General features: G+C 34.3%; 2 long non-coding RNA genes across 7 annotated transcripts; both read left to right on the forward strand.

The window, feature by feature from the left end:
• Window positions 1-272: 272 nt before the first annotated feature.
• On the forward strand, window positions 273-11,390 carry LOC148781527 (uncharacterized). 5 transcript variants are annotated; one of them, XR_016057624.1, is made up of 3 exons: window positions 298-1,082; window positions 2,804-3,076; window positions 11,075-11,390. It is a non-coding gene; the product is annotated as an uncharacterized LOC148781527 (long non-coding RNA). The 5 variants fall into 5 exon arrangements; XR_016057621.1 differs by lacking the exon at window positions 11,075-11,390 and having other exon boundaries at window positions 273-1,082; window positions 1,354-3,185; XR_016057622.1 differs by lacking the exon at window positions 11,075-11,390 and having other exon boundaries at window positions 273-1,082; window positions 2,804-3,185.
• A 2,703-nt stretch (window positions 11,391-14,093) lies between these two features.
• Window positions 14,094-17,780, forward strand: LOC110006491 (uncharacterized). 2 transcript variants are annotated; one of them, XR_016057626.1, is made up of 2 exons: window positions 14,094-15,196; window positions 17,149-17,780. It is a non-coding gene; the product is annotated as an uncharacterized LOC110006491 (long non-coding RNA). The 2 variants fall into 2 exon arrangements; XR_016057625.1 differs by having other exon boundaries at window positions 17,334-17,780.
• Window positions 17,781-18,277: the final 497 nt, after the last annotated feature.

Below are 18,277 nucleotides of genomic sequence, written 5' to 3' on the forward strand. Positions count from 1 at the left end.
CACTGCCCTTGTGTCCTCCGAAAGGTTACCGACTCTTATTGAATTCTCTTCGTTTCTCCTCCTCATTTCAGTTCCAGCCTTTCCAACCCCACCAGCTCTTGGTGGGGCGACATAAATGCCCTTCGTGGACCCATCTTGGGCAGGGACGGTGGGTCCTTCGGTTGCTGAGGCCTGTCAATGAAGGAGTTGGTAGGTGGGTTATTATACAAATCCTACTACTTCATGGAAGATATCATCCTTTCAGGAATTTCATGGAGGTAGGTTTAACTTTTAAAAAAAAAAAAAAAAAAAAAAGCAAACTTTATGGAGGATGCAAAACTACAAGCATTTTATTCAACGGTAGTTTAGAATTAATGCAAAAAGAACAGAGTTATTCTATCATAAATGAAAAAAACCACAGTAGAAATAGGTTGCAGATCTCCATTTGCCACAGGCAATATTAATCCAGTAACATCAGCATGATATTATTTGTGAACTGCAACCAAAAGAACAAAAAAAGAAATAGTTCCCACCAGAACTAGCACAATCTTCTCTTTCATGCTTTATTTGAAGTTTGTGATAACACCTTGTCATATGCATGGGAGGATTTAATCAATAAACATAACTTCTTTCTTGGTAGATATAATCTTAACTATCGCTAATAATGGAAATCACTTGGACCACCAAGTAGTAGCTCATCAATTTGTGTTTCCATCTCATTAATGTATATCCTCTCTTCCATTGCATGCAAATCCTTCATAATGCCCAACGTTTAGGGCACGTTTGACGATTGGAACTTAAGTGAGAGGGCATCCCAACATCCAACCCACTCTTGTAGTTCTAAGTTCTGTTAGATTGTATTTTAAGGTGTGAGAAGTCCTTATCCCTCAACAATGGTGATCGCGGGGATCACACACCGCAAGAATATATATATATATATATATATATATATATATATATTTTCCATCAATTCACGCACTCACATCATCCTTCTTATTTTGTTTTCCCTCTCTTGCCTCTCCAACGTCACCCTACGTCCCTCTTTCTCTGTGCCTCTCATTGAAGATCATTCTCCTCACTCGAGGGTTTCTTGCCTTCATCAGGTATTGATTTCTTGCCTTTATCTTCCCCGTTATTGTGTTGAAGCTACGAATACATTGAGTTTCTTTTATTTTTTTTTAGGGTTACTCCCATAACCCCAAATCTACAAAAAAATATTTTATTTTTGATTTGTCTATTTTTTTTCTGATTAAGCTCAAAGAAGATTAATCATAAATCTACAAAGAGCATTTATAGTTGATTTTTCTTTTTTTTTTTTCTTTCCCAGTTGTTCAATTTTGATTTGTCTTTTTTCTTTTTTTTGATTAAGCTCAGAGAAGATTAATCCTTATCTTTACCCCTCATGTTGCTGGCTCAAACTCTTACGAAGTTATGGTGAGTGCTTGGTGTAAGATGTAAAAACTATGTAACCTCAATATGAAAATCAGTTTTGGGACTCAGGACTTCCCCAAGTTGATTAAGCTTGGCTCGTTCAGGGGTCATGTTAGTGGATTTATAAGCTTCTTTATTTTGCTTATTTGTTTCTTCTTTTAATTAGCCACTCATGGCTCATCTATTTATTTGAATTCAATCGATTTATTGTTAGTATTTAGGAATTAGTAGATTTATTGGCTTCCTCTTATGGTTACGTAGATATTTTCATTGGTATTTATGGTATTTTAATGTTGTGGATTCATAAATTTTGTAATTTATTTTATGATCCTCTATATTTCTTATCTTTGATGCCATGCAATTGTTTTGGTTGATTATTTTCCTAGAGGTGATGGATATAAAAGTCTATCAAAAATTGTTTGACAATGTTTAAATCTTAATAAATTATCTACAAATTACGTTAACCTTAATTTTTTTGGTGTGTGCCCCTTAGTGGGTCGTTCCTAAATAAAATACAAAAGAATAAAAATGACCAAATTTTCCATATAAAATTTTCATGAGTATTTTAAACATTTTTTATTTTTTTTAGAAATACTTCATTTATATGTGAGTTGGATTGATGTTCACATGCTCCAAAATTCAAATGAAGATGATTTGTAGAAAAATTCTTAAATTTCAAATATTATTAGATAACCGTGACCAAGATAGACTTTGGATAGTGATAAGCCATGAGCAAAATGCTGTAGAAATTCACTCGTAAGTATTTGTAAGTATTTTCTATGTACGCATGGTAAAAATATTAAGGGAAACTTACATTACTTTCTTTAGAAATTTAAAATTAGCTCCAATATTCCATATTTGTGTTTATGTTCTGCCTTTTTAGGAGCGCGTCTAGTATTTCAGTTTTGTCTTTTTTTCTATATAACATATTGAGATCAAATTTTTGTGTTTTTTATTACCATAAAGCATCTTTAAAAGATAATTAAACTAAGATAAAATGACCTAAATATATGTACAAACTGTAGGGGCATTTTAGTTATTTTAGTTTTTTATTTATTTAGAGTTATTAATTTTATATTTTCTATAAGTGTGGATTGGTGAGAAGCATAGACATTCAAAATTTGAGATTAATTTTATAAATAAAAAAATAAATCAAAATTTCCAAAAAAAGTGGGTTGTGAGGGTAACATATGAAATAGTGAGGGCAATATTTAAAAAGGAAAATTTATCTAAGGTTGGTGCACCTCTAAAATACAGTCGAAAAATAGTGTTATGAAATTGAAAAACCTTTCAATTGATCATTTTCATCATTAAAGCCTTATCAGTGGTAAACATTTGCCTAATGTTTTGAAAGAGCTAAAATTTTCTAAATGACTATGGAGACTCGGCCCAGCTGCAGTTGGAATCAAGTTCGATATTGGCTCTTGGTGCAGACAACATCCTAGGTGTAGGGGAGATCGGAGCAAGAGGTCACGCCTTGAAGATGCCCGTCCTAGGCTGCAGACGCCGCAACAAACACACCATTGCAATCTCTGTTGACACCATCAACTCCTGTTAGACCTGGGTTCTGCAAAGGAGCCTCCCTAATTAATCATAACCTGAGTCCGAATTTTCAATTGTAGGCTTTCAAATAAACTATAGCACAAGAATGGCCGAAGTTGTAAAGGTGAGTAGGTGCCATAACGTTTAGAGTTCTATTTCTATCGACTTCTAGAGTTAAACATTATTATTTTGTCAAAAATAATAATAACTACTATAGGTTGTGATTTTGTGCTCATGCTTACTGCAACAGGTATGCTAATGAGAAAAAATAACTGCAAGGAATCCATTAATCCCTAGGAAATTAGAATGTAACATGCTAACAAAGGAGCAATCATATGAGTCAAATATTTGATAAGTAATTTCTAATTTTGCCCCTTCATCAAAATGAAAGTAGTTTTTTAAAAAACACTTATGTGATAAACCAGAACTTTCAAATACCAATATTGCTCTTTAAACACTTCACAAGACATTCATTTACATATATTCCAATGTTTCGCGAGTGAATTGTTTAATGAGATGGCGTGAAAACATACAAATTTCATATAAGTGTTTAAAGTGAAATATTGGTATTTGAAATCACCGTTATCTTTTGAAAATTAAACGCCATGGACATAGTGGAATTCAAACGTTTAACATGGTGATTTAGGGAGTTATTAGTGTTTGAAAATACCAATACTGGTAATTCATTTAGTGCAATACTATTATTTGAAAATCCCAAGACTCTAATAATCTATTTAGTCAGATATTGGCGTCAAAAAATACCAATATATTTAGACAGACGGAATAATAGTAACTGCATATATTTGCACCATTCATTATTAGAAATGAAGGTGGATACTCTGAGTTACATGCAACACACAAAGTCCATTGTGGTGCACCATATAGCTACATGCGCATCTTGAGTATTAGTGTTTTAAAACCTGGCAATTTCCATTTCAAATCGTTGATTTGGGTGGAAATTAGTCGGAATGAAACTAGTTTTCGGGATAGTATGGGTTCAGGCCTCACTTCCCCTAAATCCCTTATATATTATTTTTTTAATATTTTATTTTGGTGTAATTTGGTCATATGTACACGCTTCAAATTTTAGATAAATATGATTAGTACAATAATTATAAAAATTCAAATACTACCGGACAACTATGATAATGTGATTAACTTTGGACGGTGATGAGGTATTAGTGAAGTACTGTAGAACTTCACCTATAGGCGTTTTGTAGTGTCTTCCTATGTAGTGCCAAGGCCCTAAACAATCAAATTAGAACCTACCTAAAAAATTACACTAGAAGAGGTTGTTTTGATGCTCAAATATCTTCAAATTGATTTATCTCAACATCAAGATGCACGGACATAAGAAAAAATTGTATTTCACATTTTGGAAATAGTGTATTTTGTAACACGTTTTTAAACTGTCAATTTTAAAGATTTTCATAGATCTGTCGATGTACGCCATTTTTTAAGATTTAAAATTTATAAATAAAGGTGAAAATATATTTTAAGGCTATCACAAAGATTTCCAGTATTAAAATAACATTTCTCGACACTATTTGAAGGTAGGCTCTAATTTGATTGTTTTAGAGCCTAGACTATATAAACCGCACCCAAAAAAAAAAAAAAATTTATAAATATATATATATATATATATATATATATATATATATATATATATATATATATATATGAGCAATGATTTAATGCAATGGTTGTATCATATTATAATGCAACGACACTTCTAGAAAACCATGTTTGTGGTATTTGTATGACCTCAAATTTTGCACACACTCTCACTTCATCTCAATAATCAATCTCCAAAAAACAAAGAGTTCAATTTGGACCCTAGATATGTTAAAAATGAGTCACCTCCAAAAACAAATCTAGAGCATTCATTTTGTGAATTTCAAGATCTTAGCCTTTATAGACTCAAAATCATTTTTTTTTTAGAATTGTTCATCTAATGATAGTAAAATCATCCAAAAAAATTGGAAATGAAGAAATCCTTCTAAGGCCTAGATCTAAGCATCTCACCAAAATGAACAGCCTATCTTAATTGGGATCAAAAAATACTTTCTAGGTTGTGTTTTGAATTTTTTCTTTTTTTGTGATTGTTCATTAGAATGAAAAGAATGTATATTTCAAAAGTTGGCATAGGCAAATCCATAGGGAAAATGTTTTGATAGGTCTGCAACCCTATCAAAATAAGTAAAGCTTAATCTCAAAACTTATTTAAAATTCCAATTTTTGTCAGAAAACCTTCAAAATCGATAATCTTGGCCTTGATCATTTGGTTGTGAAAAAATTAGGATATTAAGCCTTAAAAATTGTATATATTGTAACACACTATTTAGGCTTTTCATTTTATCCTAAAAATAAATGTTCATAGATCTGCAAGATCCCTCCATTTTTTGAGCTACAAATTTCACAATCAGTAGTGAAAATTGATTTTAGACCCATGATAGAGATTTCTCATGCTCGAAGTATGTTTTGAACAAAGTTTTGAGGTGGGGCATCACCTTTTTTTCGGCACAGGCCTTATAGAAACTCCATTGTTCCATGGAGAAACTTGTTCAACGCAATGTGTGATGAAACCTTTAACATTTTCTCTAAGTTTGAAAATTGCCCTTACAAACTGCAAAATATCATACGTTTTTCAAAGCACTCTAACTCAAAGTTAAAACTAATGAGCTCATAATGGAGCTTTCACGTTCTACTATTGAGCAGATTGTTTTTTTTTTTGGGTAGATAAGTGGGGATTTTAGGCCCCTGCCCATTTTCAGAAATAACTTTTCAAGGACAGCCCTGATCAAGCCGGGTTTAGTGACCCGACTCATTGGGTCTATGGTCTGGGTTCCTCTCTTGGAACTAGTTAGGTCTAAGCACATAAGTACGACTTTATAGTTTCTTGACATAGTTTTTAGGAACGGGCAGGGCTAGGGCACCCAGTCTGTTGCTAGCCCTAGTTTGGGGATTTGGATCATCTCCTGAACTAGTTGGGTCCAAATAGATAAGTATCGACTTCATAGTTTCATTGGTCGAGTCTGGTTCTAGGTCAGTTAGACCCATCCTCCCGCCAAAGGTGTGTTGGGTTTATGTGGCCTTTAAAGGCCTTATAAGTGTGTAATGAAAAATATTTACTATAGTAGAACATAAATTCAGTGGGAGTGTTGTCCCTCGAAGACCATACTAAGCAAATGATATTTGAGGATAATGGACTGTGCTTGACGATCTAAGCCAGTCAGTTGGAGAACCCAAAGTACCTGAGCATAAAAAATAAATCGATAAGGGTTTTTGGGTTAGCCCTTGATGATGTCGGAGCTTATGCCTAGATGAGTGAGCCGAGAGATTGTGTGTGTGATGGTAGGCTTACAGAGATGGTGGCCAAAACCTCATCCTTGTTCCATCACACGGTATGCATATAGATAGATCGTTCGGAAAAGCTAGATATCCACTTTTGGGTGAAGCATACGCACGTGCGAGAGATACCCCTATGCGCCATAGAGCTGTGGTCGCATCAGGTCGTGGTGACCTTGACTTGTCTCTAGGGGAAGACCTGTAATCCACAAACTAGGATTGCGACTCCTTGGCTCATCTACCAGACTTTGGAGACCCACTAATGAGCCCCTGTTTGAACTGTGGGTCATGGGAAACACTGGGTCGGTTTGATAAAACAAGTGTGGTCTGTAGTCCACAGTTGAAGGTGGAGTACCCCGTGATCGTTGATTGAATTCCTAAGCCATATAGATCCACTTTCCATGATATCAATTTAATTGCATTTCCTCGATAAAAGATTACATAGGTCTTTCTTTCATTGGTATCAGAACTAGTTTTACTTGATTGGCATTAGGAGTCTTTTCTTATTTTTTTTTGAGAATATAAAATAATGGCTGCTCGTACCTTCATCTCTGAAATCCTGAAAATCGAAAGGTTTGATGGGACCAACTTTGCTTCGTGGAAAAGAAAAATCAAATTTGTGCTCTATGAAGAAAACTTGCATGAGGTACTCTTTAATGACCGATCTCATCGTCCAACTGACGACTCATCTCAAATAATAAAAAATGAGTACGCTAACTGGAAGAGGAGGAACTTGAGATGCAAACAAATTATTTTATGTGCCATGACTGACTCGTATGCTTCTGAGTACGAGTCAATCTATATTGCAAGTGAGATTTTTGATAAACTTGAAAGAGAGTATGATGAACCCTCTCTCATGAAGCAAACTATGGTTATGAGATGGTACAATGATTTAAAAATGGTAGAAGGTACCAAGTTTGTAGATCATGCGCAAGTGTTTTACGCGCTAGTAAGAGATTTGGAAGATATAGTCATGAAGCCCAATGAATCTATCATTTAATGAATTCTCTTCTTAATTCATGGGAGACATTCATATCTTCCATCTCTGCTAAAAGAAAGGCCCTAAAATTGGAGAAACTCATGACGACCATCAAATCTGAAGAAGAAATGAGGAGTTCAAGGCAAACCCCAAGGGATGCTGTGCATATGGTAAAATATCAACCATCTTTTAAATTTAAGAAAGGAAAGGGAAGAAATACTTTTGAGAAGAAAATATATTTTAAGAGATGAGATTTTGAAAATAAGGGAGCAAATAGAGAGACTCGAACTTGTTTTATTTGGAAGGGCTATTTACCGTTGAAATAAAAGAGAATGTTGCCTATGTCTAGTCCCCTAATGAATTAGATGCTACCCTATGACATATGAGGTTAGGATGCATTAATATCAAACGAATGGAAAGATTAAATAGGGACGGGATTCTTCATAATTATACGGGAGATTTATCGAAAGTATGTGAGTCTTGTGTGCAAGAAAAACTAATAAGAAAAAATATCACCAAGGCCAAAAGAGCTACCAGCGTATTGAAAATCATTCATAGTGACATATGTGGACCTATGAATGTGACCACCAAAAGTGGAAAAAGATATTTTATCTCTTTTATAGATGACCACTCACGATATGGCCATGTGTACCTTATTCATGTAAAATCAGAAGCCCTAGAAAAATTCAAAGAATATGAAGCCCAAGTAGAGAATCAAACCAACCTGAAAATTAAAGTCCTTAGAGCCGATAGAGAGGAGAATATTCATCTGACATTTTTAAAGAATTGTGCATTGAAAATGGGATCATCCATTAGTACATCATGCCTTACACTCCTGAACAAAATGGAGTAGCTGAGAGAAAGAATATGACCTTAGTGTAAATGGTAACGAGTATGATGGGGATGCAAATCTCTCATGGGAGTTTTGGAGAGAAGCCGTATTAACAGCATGTTACATCCTTAACCGGACTCCCACAAAAGCTGCCCCACTTACTCCTCATAAAATTTTCACAAGACGTACTCCCTGCCTTGAACACCTGAAAGTTTGGGGTTGCTCGGCCCATGTCCTTATCCCACATCAAATTAGAACCAAATTGCAATCCAAAACTGTCAAATCTATTTTCATTGGTTACCCAGATCACGGTAAGGGGTATCGATTCTACAATTTTAAAACTGATACGGTTATTGAAAGCCGTGATGCTCACTTCTTTGAAGAAGAGTTCCTTGAAGCAAGGGTCAATAGAAAACAAACCAACTTTTATGAGAAGGCAAAAAACAAGGATGTAGATCGAGACTTTGAACCTGAAACTTCTAAACCAATCCAACCTGTTTCTGAACTCCGTAAAGAAAGTGAACCTTTACCTGAGCCAAGACGAAGTAACCGAGTCAGTAGACCATCTTTTTACTTAGAACATTTTGTCTACCTTGGAGAACGTTTTGATAAGATTGGGGAAGATCCAGATTCAGAACCTAGAACTCACCGTGAAGCCTTGACCTGTCCTGAGAGGGAATATTGGGTAGAAGCCATGAAAGATGAGTATGCTTCCATTAACCAAAACAATGCATGAGAATTAGTACCCCTATTTGAAAAACGTAAGGCCATTGGTTGTATGTGGATTTTCAAGAAAAAGTTCAACTCTAAAGGGAAAATAGGAAAATACAAAGCTAGATTGATTGCAAAGGGTTTCACCTAGAAAGAAGGGATAGATTATGAGGAAACGTTTTTCTCTATTGCCAAATTTCCATCTATTCGAATCCTTATAACTGTAGTAGCCCATTTTGACTTTGAGGTTCATCAAATGGATGTTAAAACAATCTTTCTAAATAGGGATTTAGAAGAAGAAATTTACATGACCCAACATGAGAGAAAGTGAGGAAGAGAGAATGTAAGGCCTTCAAAGGCCAAGTAGGAGATGTTGGGTTTATGTGGCCTTTAAAGGCCTTATATGTGTGTAATGAAAAACATTTATTATAGTGGAACATAAATTTAGTGGGAGTGTGGTCCCTCGAAGACCATACTAAGCAAATGATATTTACAGATAACGGATTGTGTTTGACGATCTAGGCTAGTCGGTTGGAAGCATAAAAAATAAACCGAGAAGGGTTTTTGGGTTAGCCCTTGATGATGTCAGAGCTTATACCTAGATGAGTGAGTCGAGGGTCTGTATGACCCTTATGTGTGATGGTAGGCCTACAGAGATGGGGGTCAAAACCTCATCCTTGTTCCATTACATGGCATGCATATAGATAGATCGTTCGGGAAAGCTAGATATTCACCTTTGGGTGAAGCATATGCATGTGCAAGAGATACCCCTATGCGCCATAGAGCTGTAGTCGCATCAGATTGTAGTGACCTTGACTTGTCTCCAGGAGAGGACCTGTCATCCACAGACTGAGATTGCGACTCCTTGGCTCATTGACCAGACTTTGGTAACTCGCTAATGAGCCCTTGCTTGGACTGTGGGTCATGAGAAACACTGAGTCGGTTCGATAAAGCAAGTGTGGTATGTAGTCCACAGTTGAAGGTGGAAGACCCCGTGATCGTTGAATGAATTCATGAACCAAATGGATCCACTTCTCATCATAATAATTTAATTGTATTTTCCAGGCAAAAGATTACATAGGTCTTTCTTTCAATGTGCACACACATATATATAATTTTTTTTAATGTTACCTTGGGACCTAGCGAGAATGAAACTATAGATGTCAATATTGTGGTGTGCTCCACACTGACGCCTCTGCCTAGAGCCCATTCCATACATTTATTTTAAAATTTTAATTATGGAAAATTATAGAATGAGACCATTTACCTTTGATACAAGATGGTCACATTAATCTTCATCATTAATCTTGATCATTGGATGTAAAATTGGGCAGCCGCAATTATTTCATTGACGAAACTCAAACTTAGTGACACATCCAAGCTCTCAAATTCACATCAAATGGTTCTTAAGAATTGCGACCACCTTGTATAAAAGGTAAATGGTCGCATTGTATACAATTCCTTTTGCCATACAATCCCATCCTCCTTTATACTAGATTAGAAGAATATGATGCTTCTTCAATCAAGAGCATACTTTCGCATGATGTGAAATTGTTCACAGGAATAAGACATCCATAGTATGATCAATGTTGTCAACACTTTGCTTCGGCCGAAGAGGCTGAAGCCTTCGGATTTTAAGCTTAATTCAAAGGGAAGCGAAGCTTGGTGCTGTCGCTTCAGTCAGATTCAGGTTGCTTCGGCTGGATTTAGGTGTGCTTTAGGCCAATTCGGCCAAAGCAAAGAAAAATCTATATAAAAGTGTATATATATATATATATATATATATATATATATATATATATATATATATATATATATATATATATATATATATATATATATATATATGTATTTATTTATTTAAGAAGTCTGAAGTTTTCTCCCAAATCGGCAGAAGAACCGAATTGCTTCATTTTTCTGACCAAACCAAAAAAAACTCTGAAGCGAATATGATAACATTCACCATACTATCATGACTTCTATTTTTTCTTTTTTTGGATAGAGATATTACTGAAACATAGATGAAGGATACGATATTTATGAGTCCTAGGATGTATATGTTGATATGCATCCTCTCTTTATGATCTATTTTTTAGATGAATTTTAGACTTAATTTTTTAGATATATAAAATCTCTAACATGAAGATCATTAATATGTAAAATAAATAAATAAATTGATAAATAAATAATTTTGAAGGCTGAGTTTTTTTGAAGAAAATTTAAGGGGCCGCTGATTTTTATATTTTTTGAAGGTCCACCAATTTACATCCTTTTTTGAGATGGATGTATGATGCCTCGAGGAGATGCAAATGTAGGAGTGCGTCCCCCACGCATAAAATTCCTCTCCATATATGAACAGGACATTCAAGGAGAACTGAGAAATATGGAGTAAGATCAAGTTATCTGCATGTGATAAGAGGGCGTTTGTCAACATACAAGGCTGCTGTCTTTTGTAGTGATTGGAAGCCCTTCCTCTTTTATAATTTTTCACAAGCTGGTGATTACTCATTAAATTTCAAATTGGATGATTTTGGGTGAGTAATAAAATCCGAGAACTTTTTTTTTGAACTTTGTGTGTATTCAATGACATTCTTATAACTACCCATTTGAAATTTAAGGGACATGAATGATTGTGACCTCCATTTACAAAAGATAAATGATCTCTTTGTTCATGGGCATACTTCATATGATGGTCGTAAAATCATTAATGGGGATACGACTCCATACCATGTCATTGGCACTACTCTTTTAATTTTTGGATGATGATGTGAATGGAAACATTAGTGAACAAGTCAATTTCTTTTGGGTGTGGTTTCTATAAGGTTGCAACATTAAACAATCCAATTAATGCGCACCTCCAAATTTTATCATAACATGTAATTTTGGAGTAAAAAATTCTTAGGACTATCTCAAAATCTATTTTCATATCTAATTATAAAATTTTAAACTCTAAAAATGGTTAAAATCAAGTAGATCTATAAACATATGAAAATCTTGAAAATGGACGGTCTAGATAATGTGTAGCAAGGTGCACTATTTCTGGGACCCAAAATATTATTATTATTATTATTATTTTTTTATTCATACATCTTGTTATTGAGATGATCAATTAAAGGGTTTTTCATCATTAAAACAATATTTTCCGATATATTTTTGAGGTGCATCTGTAATTCTACATTTTAAGGTTGCAACCTTATATAAACCTTATCCATTTCTTTTTACAGATAATCACAATATTCTTTTATTTATTAAGCGCTTTTATTTGATACTCGACCCTTGCTCGAGCCGAGTTACTCGGGAGAGCTCGTGTAACTTGCCTGAGTACAATTCAAGTTAAAAAATAAAAAATCAACACAAAACATATTTTATATGTATTATAGCCTTCGCTTTATGACATTGAGTGTTAAACGACCTTATGGTCAGGTCCGCTGCCCTCCTCGATTTTTAACACCAATTTTTCATTAAAAAAATAAAAAGAAAATGAAAAGGTTAACAAAAGAAAATAAAAAATAAACACAAAACATATTTTATATGGTATTATTGCCTTCGCTTTTATGACATTGAGTGTTAAATGATCTGATGGCCACGTCCGCTGCCCTCCCCGACTTTTAATACCCATTTTTCTTTAAAAAAATAAAAAGGTTAACAAAAGAACGCAGATGACTAAGGAATGATTCAAACCCTCACCCTCATGGGGTATAAGACTACACACAAACCAATATTTATTTGAATGTTCATGTAAAAAATTGGCACATTATTACATATAACATATTAATAATGTGTGTGCACTGTGCAATGTACTTGGAGCAAACTCGTCTAGCCCATAGGGCGAGGCTGAGTTATCAGCCGAGTCCGAGTAGTCTTGACAGAGTCTCGAAACAACGTGCTTTAATCTAATACATTCACCATGATAAATTAGTTAGCATTTGACAATTTACAAAGCTACATCCTAGGCTCAATGCCTACCGAGAGTAAGGTCCTCTTCGTGATGACTCCCCCCAAATTAAAAGAAAAAGAAAAAAAGAAAAAAAGAAAAAAAAACAACTAAAGAAAGACTTCCCTCCATATAGGGGCCCTCAAATATGTGGCTAATTCACAAAACCGAAAGAAGCGGCTTCAAATCGACTTCCCTCCCTAAAAATGGTGATGTTTGTTTGGGGGCAGTTTTGAAAACTGCCACGCGAGGAGGAATGAATGAGTTTGAGTTAGGAGTAGGCCGGTCATGGGGCTGCTTATTGCTTAATTCCACCCCAAAACATTTATAAAAGGTCCCTCTCTGCACCCTCTTCATCTCCCCTCCTTTTCTCATTCTTTCTTTTCATCGCTTTCTCTCTTTGTTTTCTTTCTATATCTCTGTTCTCTATCTCCATTTCATTTCAGGGTCTAGGTTTTGTTTTGGAAATTTAGGAATGTGGAAAACTTGATGTTTTCATGCTTTCCACAGGCTTTCTTGAAGATGGTACTCAGACGGCCCCTCTTCGAGTTAGTTCTCAAAGTTGCGATGTGGAGCAACAGGTTCAAGAAATCTGTGGAAAAACATGGAAACAATCATAATGTTGCCTTCACGTGTTCAAAAGCACATATAATTTTATTGGGTTTTGGCATTCAATTATTCATAACTCAAAGGTAATTGTCAATGGTGTGATTGCATAATTGCCCCGTTTGGATCTATAAATGGAATAGGCACTCCATGTGCCTTTGCATGCCATCCATTCAGCCCAAATCTAAGGCAGTTCTATAATTGCAGCTAAATTTTGGGACTTCCAAATGAATCCTTATATAAAATGCAAATATGTGTGTGTTAGAGAGAGGACCCATTGTGATAATTCAATTATTGTTTGAATGTGAGGTTAGGGTAATCTCTACTTTCTATCTTATTTGAATAGTGTAGATTTACACATTGATCTAGTAAAATAATATAAATTTTACCCTTTTATGTTTATTTTTTTTATATAACTGAATTTGTACCTAGAAATTAGACTTAACAAGGGGCGAGTTTAAATAACGCAGTCAAGTACCAGTAGACTCAAATCAAGTTTTCAAACCATGATGTAGGCCAAAAATCCCAACTTTCATCAAGGGAAATAAGATTTCCTAATAGCATTTTAATGTCCTTTAATTTAGGTATGCACTTCATTTTATAATGGTGCTGTACTTAATATTTAATCTAAAATTAAAGGGTGGGACGCATTATTGTTGTGCTTAATGTTCGTTAATTGGATACTATGTTTAATCTCCACAATCCTTCTTGAAAATGTTAGGTAGATGTCCATTGTGCATCGCATAGCATATACTATGCAAATTCTATTTTCCGCTCTCTTTTTGGGAGTTCTTTCAAGATAATACGCTTAGGGTGCAGTTGGCATACGGATGCATCCGTTGCTGTAGAGGTAAGGTGCACTTTCAAATTTTATCATGGTATATAATTTTGATGTAAAATGTTATTAGGATTATCTCAAAATCTTTTTTTATATCTAATTATCCAGTTTTAAATTTAAAAAACGGTTAAAATCAAGTAGATGTATAAACATATGAAAATCTTAAAAATGGACGGCGTAGATAATATGTTGTAAAATGCACTATTTCTGAGACTTAAAATCTTTTTTTTTTTGGTCATACATGTCCACTTCGAGATGATCAATCAAAAGGTTTTTCAACATAAAAACTATGTTTTCTGATGGATTTTTGAAGTACGTATATAGTTCTACATTATAAGGTTGCATCCTTATGTAAACTTTTTCCTTTTTGAAATATAATTTCTTGAAACTAACCAATGCAATTTTTTGGAATATCGTGTTAACAAATACCCCTATTCTCTAGGTCTAGATATGCATCGTGATCTCTATCTTTTAAGGAAATTTGAATCTTCTACCATGGGTAACCAGTGGCCCGCATAAATCGGTACGCATAAATCGGTATAGAAAGACTTGCCCTTTCCTCATCTCTCATTGACATTATCTACCTCATCCAAATACATATATCCTTATTTAACCGACTTTTCATCTCTTTCTCCACTTATATTTAATTTTGAATTTTTTTTTTCTAAAAGGTTTTCTATCTAGTATACATTCCTTATCATATAAGCCTCAACTGTGCAGTTTCTCATTGTTACATCCAGTCTTGAATCGATTTTTTTTCTCCATCTTAAGTTGGATTTGGGCTGTACCCAAATCGAGCTCTCTTTGATACTACCATCAAGGCTTCAACCCATTCTCCTAAGTATTATGTGGGGATTTTGACTTAACTCTTTGGTGACAATGGAAACACCTTATCTAATGGAGATAATGGAGTCAAAGACCTCATCATGGGGCTCGGCAATACTACCAAGGCCCCAAAGTGAAGAAGAAGAAAAATTGCAGTCTTATTTCTCCGAGGTAAAATTTCTCTCTCTCTATATATCAATGGAAAAAATAAAATAACAGAAGTAAAAGTCAAACAAAACAAAAAGCAGCATAAAAAGTTCAGCTGATAAAATATAGATTTAGAAAAATTTGATTGACAATTAGAAGTATTTTAGAAAAAACCCTAGAAAAATAAAATGATTAAAATAGGGAAAACGATAAGAAAAGCTCACAAATCATTGTATAAAATAAAAAAAAATAATTCTCCATGATTTTATTTTTGAAGTTTTTAAATACCTCGAGTTTTGCATAATACACTTCAAGAGAGGTTGATGGTGTTTTTGTTTTTGATTTCTCTTATTAAAATGATCATTGAATCTCTACTTTCTTAATATGTGAAATCTTGTTTATACATCAATTTTTTACTCTATAGATAGTTATCATGAATGATCTTGATTTTCGATACTGCTTAAAACCATGAGATGGGCTGAGCCTTTTTTTAATGTCCCAAACCCGAGTCACACAGTCCAACTAGGGGTATTTCTCAGGTTTTTCCTCCGGAATAGCTAAGGTACAGACCAAGCCAGTAGGTGCAAATATACGTTGGCTTGAGTTCGAGGAAAATAATTAATATTAAGGATTGTACATTATGAGACTATTTATTTTTGTTACAAAGAGGTTACAATTACTTTTAATATTAGTTATAAAATGGGATGTGATGTTGATTACTTGGGCCGAGTCCGAGTAACTCAGATTGGTGCAAAGTAGTAAAAAAATAGATTTTTAAAAAAATCAACTTGTGACGGGTATTCTTGAAATAATCTAAAAAAATATGAGAAAAATATAAAAATGAATATTTATAGTCAAACCATTTTTCAATCTTTTCCAAAATAATAGAAAACATGTCCTAAATGAATTCCCTGTTTTTTAGGTTTATTTATGATTTTTTATCGAATTTGTTTTAATATCTCCCTGAGTTGTGGGCTCAGCAAGTGCTTGAGCCCGAGTAACTCGGTCAAGTGCTTTCTACTCGGGTGATTTTTCAATAGCTGCTTATAACTACCACTTTTAAAATTAGCCCTAATTTAAAATTTGACGGATACAGATTTAAAACTTGACTTAATTTGAAATCTCACGGTAGAATTTCACGGATAAAAAAGTGTTCAAAAAATCAACTCAGCTAAAGTATGACTCGTACTCTATCGTCTGGATTTGGCTGAGGCGATTTACTCGAGTGACTTGCCTGAGTCTAGCTCTTCTTTTTTCTTAAAAGAAAATAGAGAAAAAATGTTGTTAGATATATATATATATATATATATATATATATATATATATATATATATATATATATATATAAAGAAAATTACATACATACATATCCGTTATAGTTTCTATCGAATAGTTTATGTTATTACCACCATATCCATTTTTTTTATGTCAAAATCACGGTATCCATTTTTTCATGTCAAAACGGAAATTTAAAAAAAATATAAGTTCACCTTTTTTCAACAACCGACTTCAAAATATTAAAAAACACCAATTCTGGTTCTTGAAAATTTAAAATCAATTTGAGACCCTAAATTTAGGAAAAATCTCAAGGATTATGAACTTATCAAAACAACCCTTAAAAAAATCTAAGGGATTATGAACTTATCAAAAAGTAAAAAACCTTAGTAGGAAACCCTCGCATATATATATATAATTTTCCATATCATGAGTGCCATATCCATGTTGAAGCTTGCGAGCGGGCGTGTTGAATAGTATCATGTTCTAGTATCCCGTACATAAAGGAACCTCTTTCGAAGAGGTCTAGACATCCATTCTCGGGGCCGACATTTTATTTTGAACTAAAAAAAAGACTTTGGAACTATTAAAAAATAAAGAAATGGCATGTTCAAGATACATGGTTAGTAGTAGGTCTGACCCAATATTCAGGCTCTTCCCACGTCATTCTCTCACGAATGATTGTGTATTGATGAACATAGTCTTTAAAGTGAAGACATATGTGCGTCAAGGAGGTATCGGTTCTGAAACTCGAGACGGTAAGAGATCGAACCGAGTATGGCCATGGAAGATCGCCATCCCTTTGGATGTTCTAGTTCTAAGAGACTCTGCTAAAGGATTCATCTATTTCTTAATTGACAAGTTCATAGGCATGGACATTCCCCAGAAGATTATAGCCTCCGTAGTATGTCAAGTCATGGTTCAACTGAGGGTGACCTCGAAGGACTTCGCCTGTTCGCACCTTGAACCAGCCATTGATGTAGCATTGGAGGTATTTCTGTCTGTGGAGATTGAATAATCTGAGGATCCAGAGGAGAAAGATTGAGAGGGAGATTGAAGAATCTGAGGATCCAGAGGAGAAAGATAATGTGTGTGTGCCTGTCTGAGGTTGGTGTTCAGTATGATGATGATGCATGGGAGGTGCCATGTAACCATATTTATCACATTGATTGCATTTTGCTTTTTGAAGTGGCCAGAGTCCCATGATTTATGTCCAGTGTGCCGATCTTTATGATAAATGATTGCATTTTGAAGTGGCTAGAGTCCGATTTATGTCCACTGTGCCGATCTTTATTTATTAAATAACAAGTCAAGGTAAGAGCAAATACTTGTATATACTGATGAAACTTTCTGAATTTGTTTTTGAGCAAATACTGTCCCATAATTATAGGAATTGTCCCTTAGGACTTGTTTTTAATGGTTAGAAAATCCGAGTCAAGCGCCCGATTTTGTACAGGAAACAAACTTGAATAATTAATTTTTTATTCTTTTCCATTATTTCTATGTTTTTTTCCTACCTGTGGTATTCTTCCTTTGCTTTTCGATAATATGTCAGAGGCAATTTTATGCTTTATTTCTCATACTCATAGGATGTTCACGCTACTTTACTTGTTTATGAGTCGATGAAGTACACAATCAGTGGATTCCATATATGGAAATCATGTTTGCCACAACTGTGGACACGACTTTCGTTTTTAGAACTCAGAAGTTCAAAAGAAACCAGTTGCAACCCAATCTCTTGAAAAATTGTGACTGATAAAACTGGTGATAATAGAATTGTGTTAGTCTGTTAACAGTGATACATGTTAACAAAATTGTGTTGAGAAGAAG

This window comes from Amborella trichopoda, chromosome 6 (genome assembly GCF_054954075.1).
Source record: "Amborella trichopoda isolate Santa Cruz 75 chromosome 6, AtrichopodaSantaCruz75HAP2 v2.0, whole genome shotgun sequence".
NCBI classification, from domain to species: Eukaryota; Viridiplantae; Streptophyta; class Magnoliopsida; order Amborellales; family Amborellaceae; genus Amborella; species Amborella trichopoda.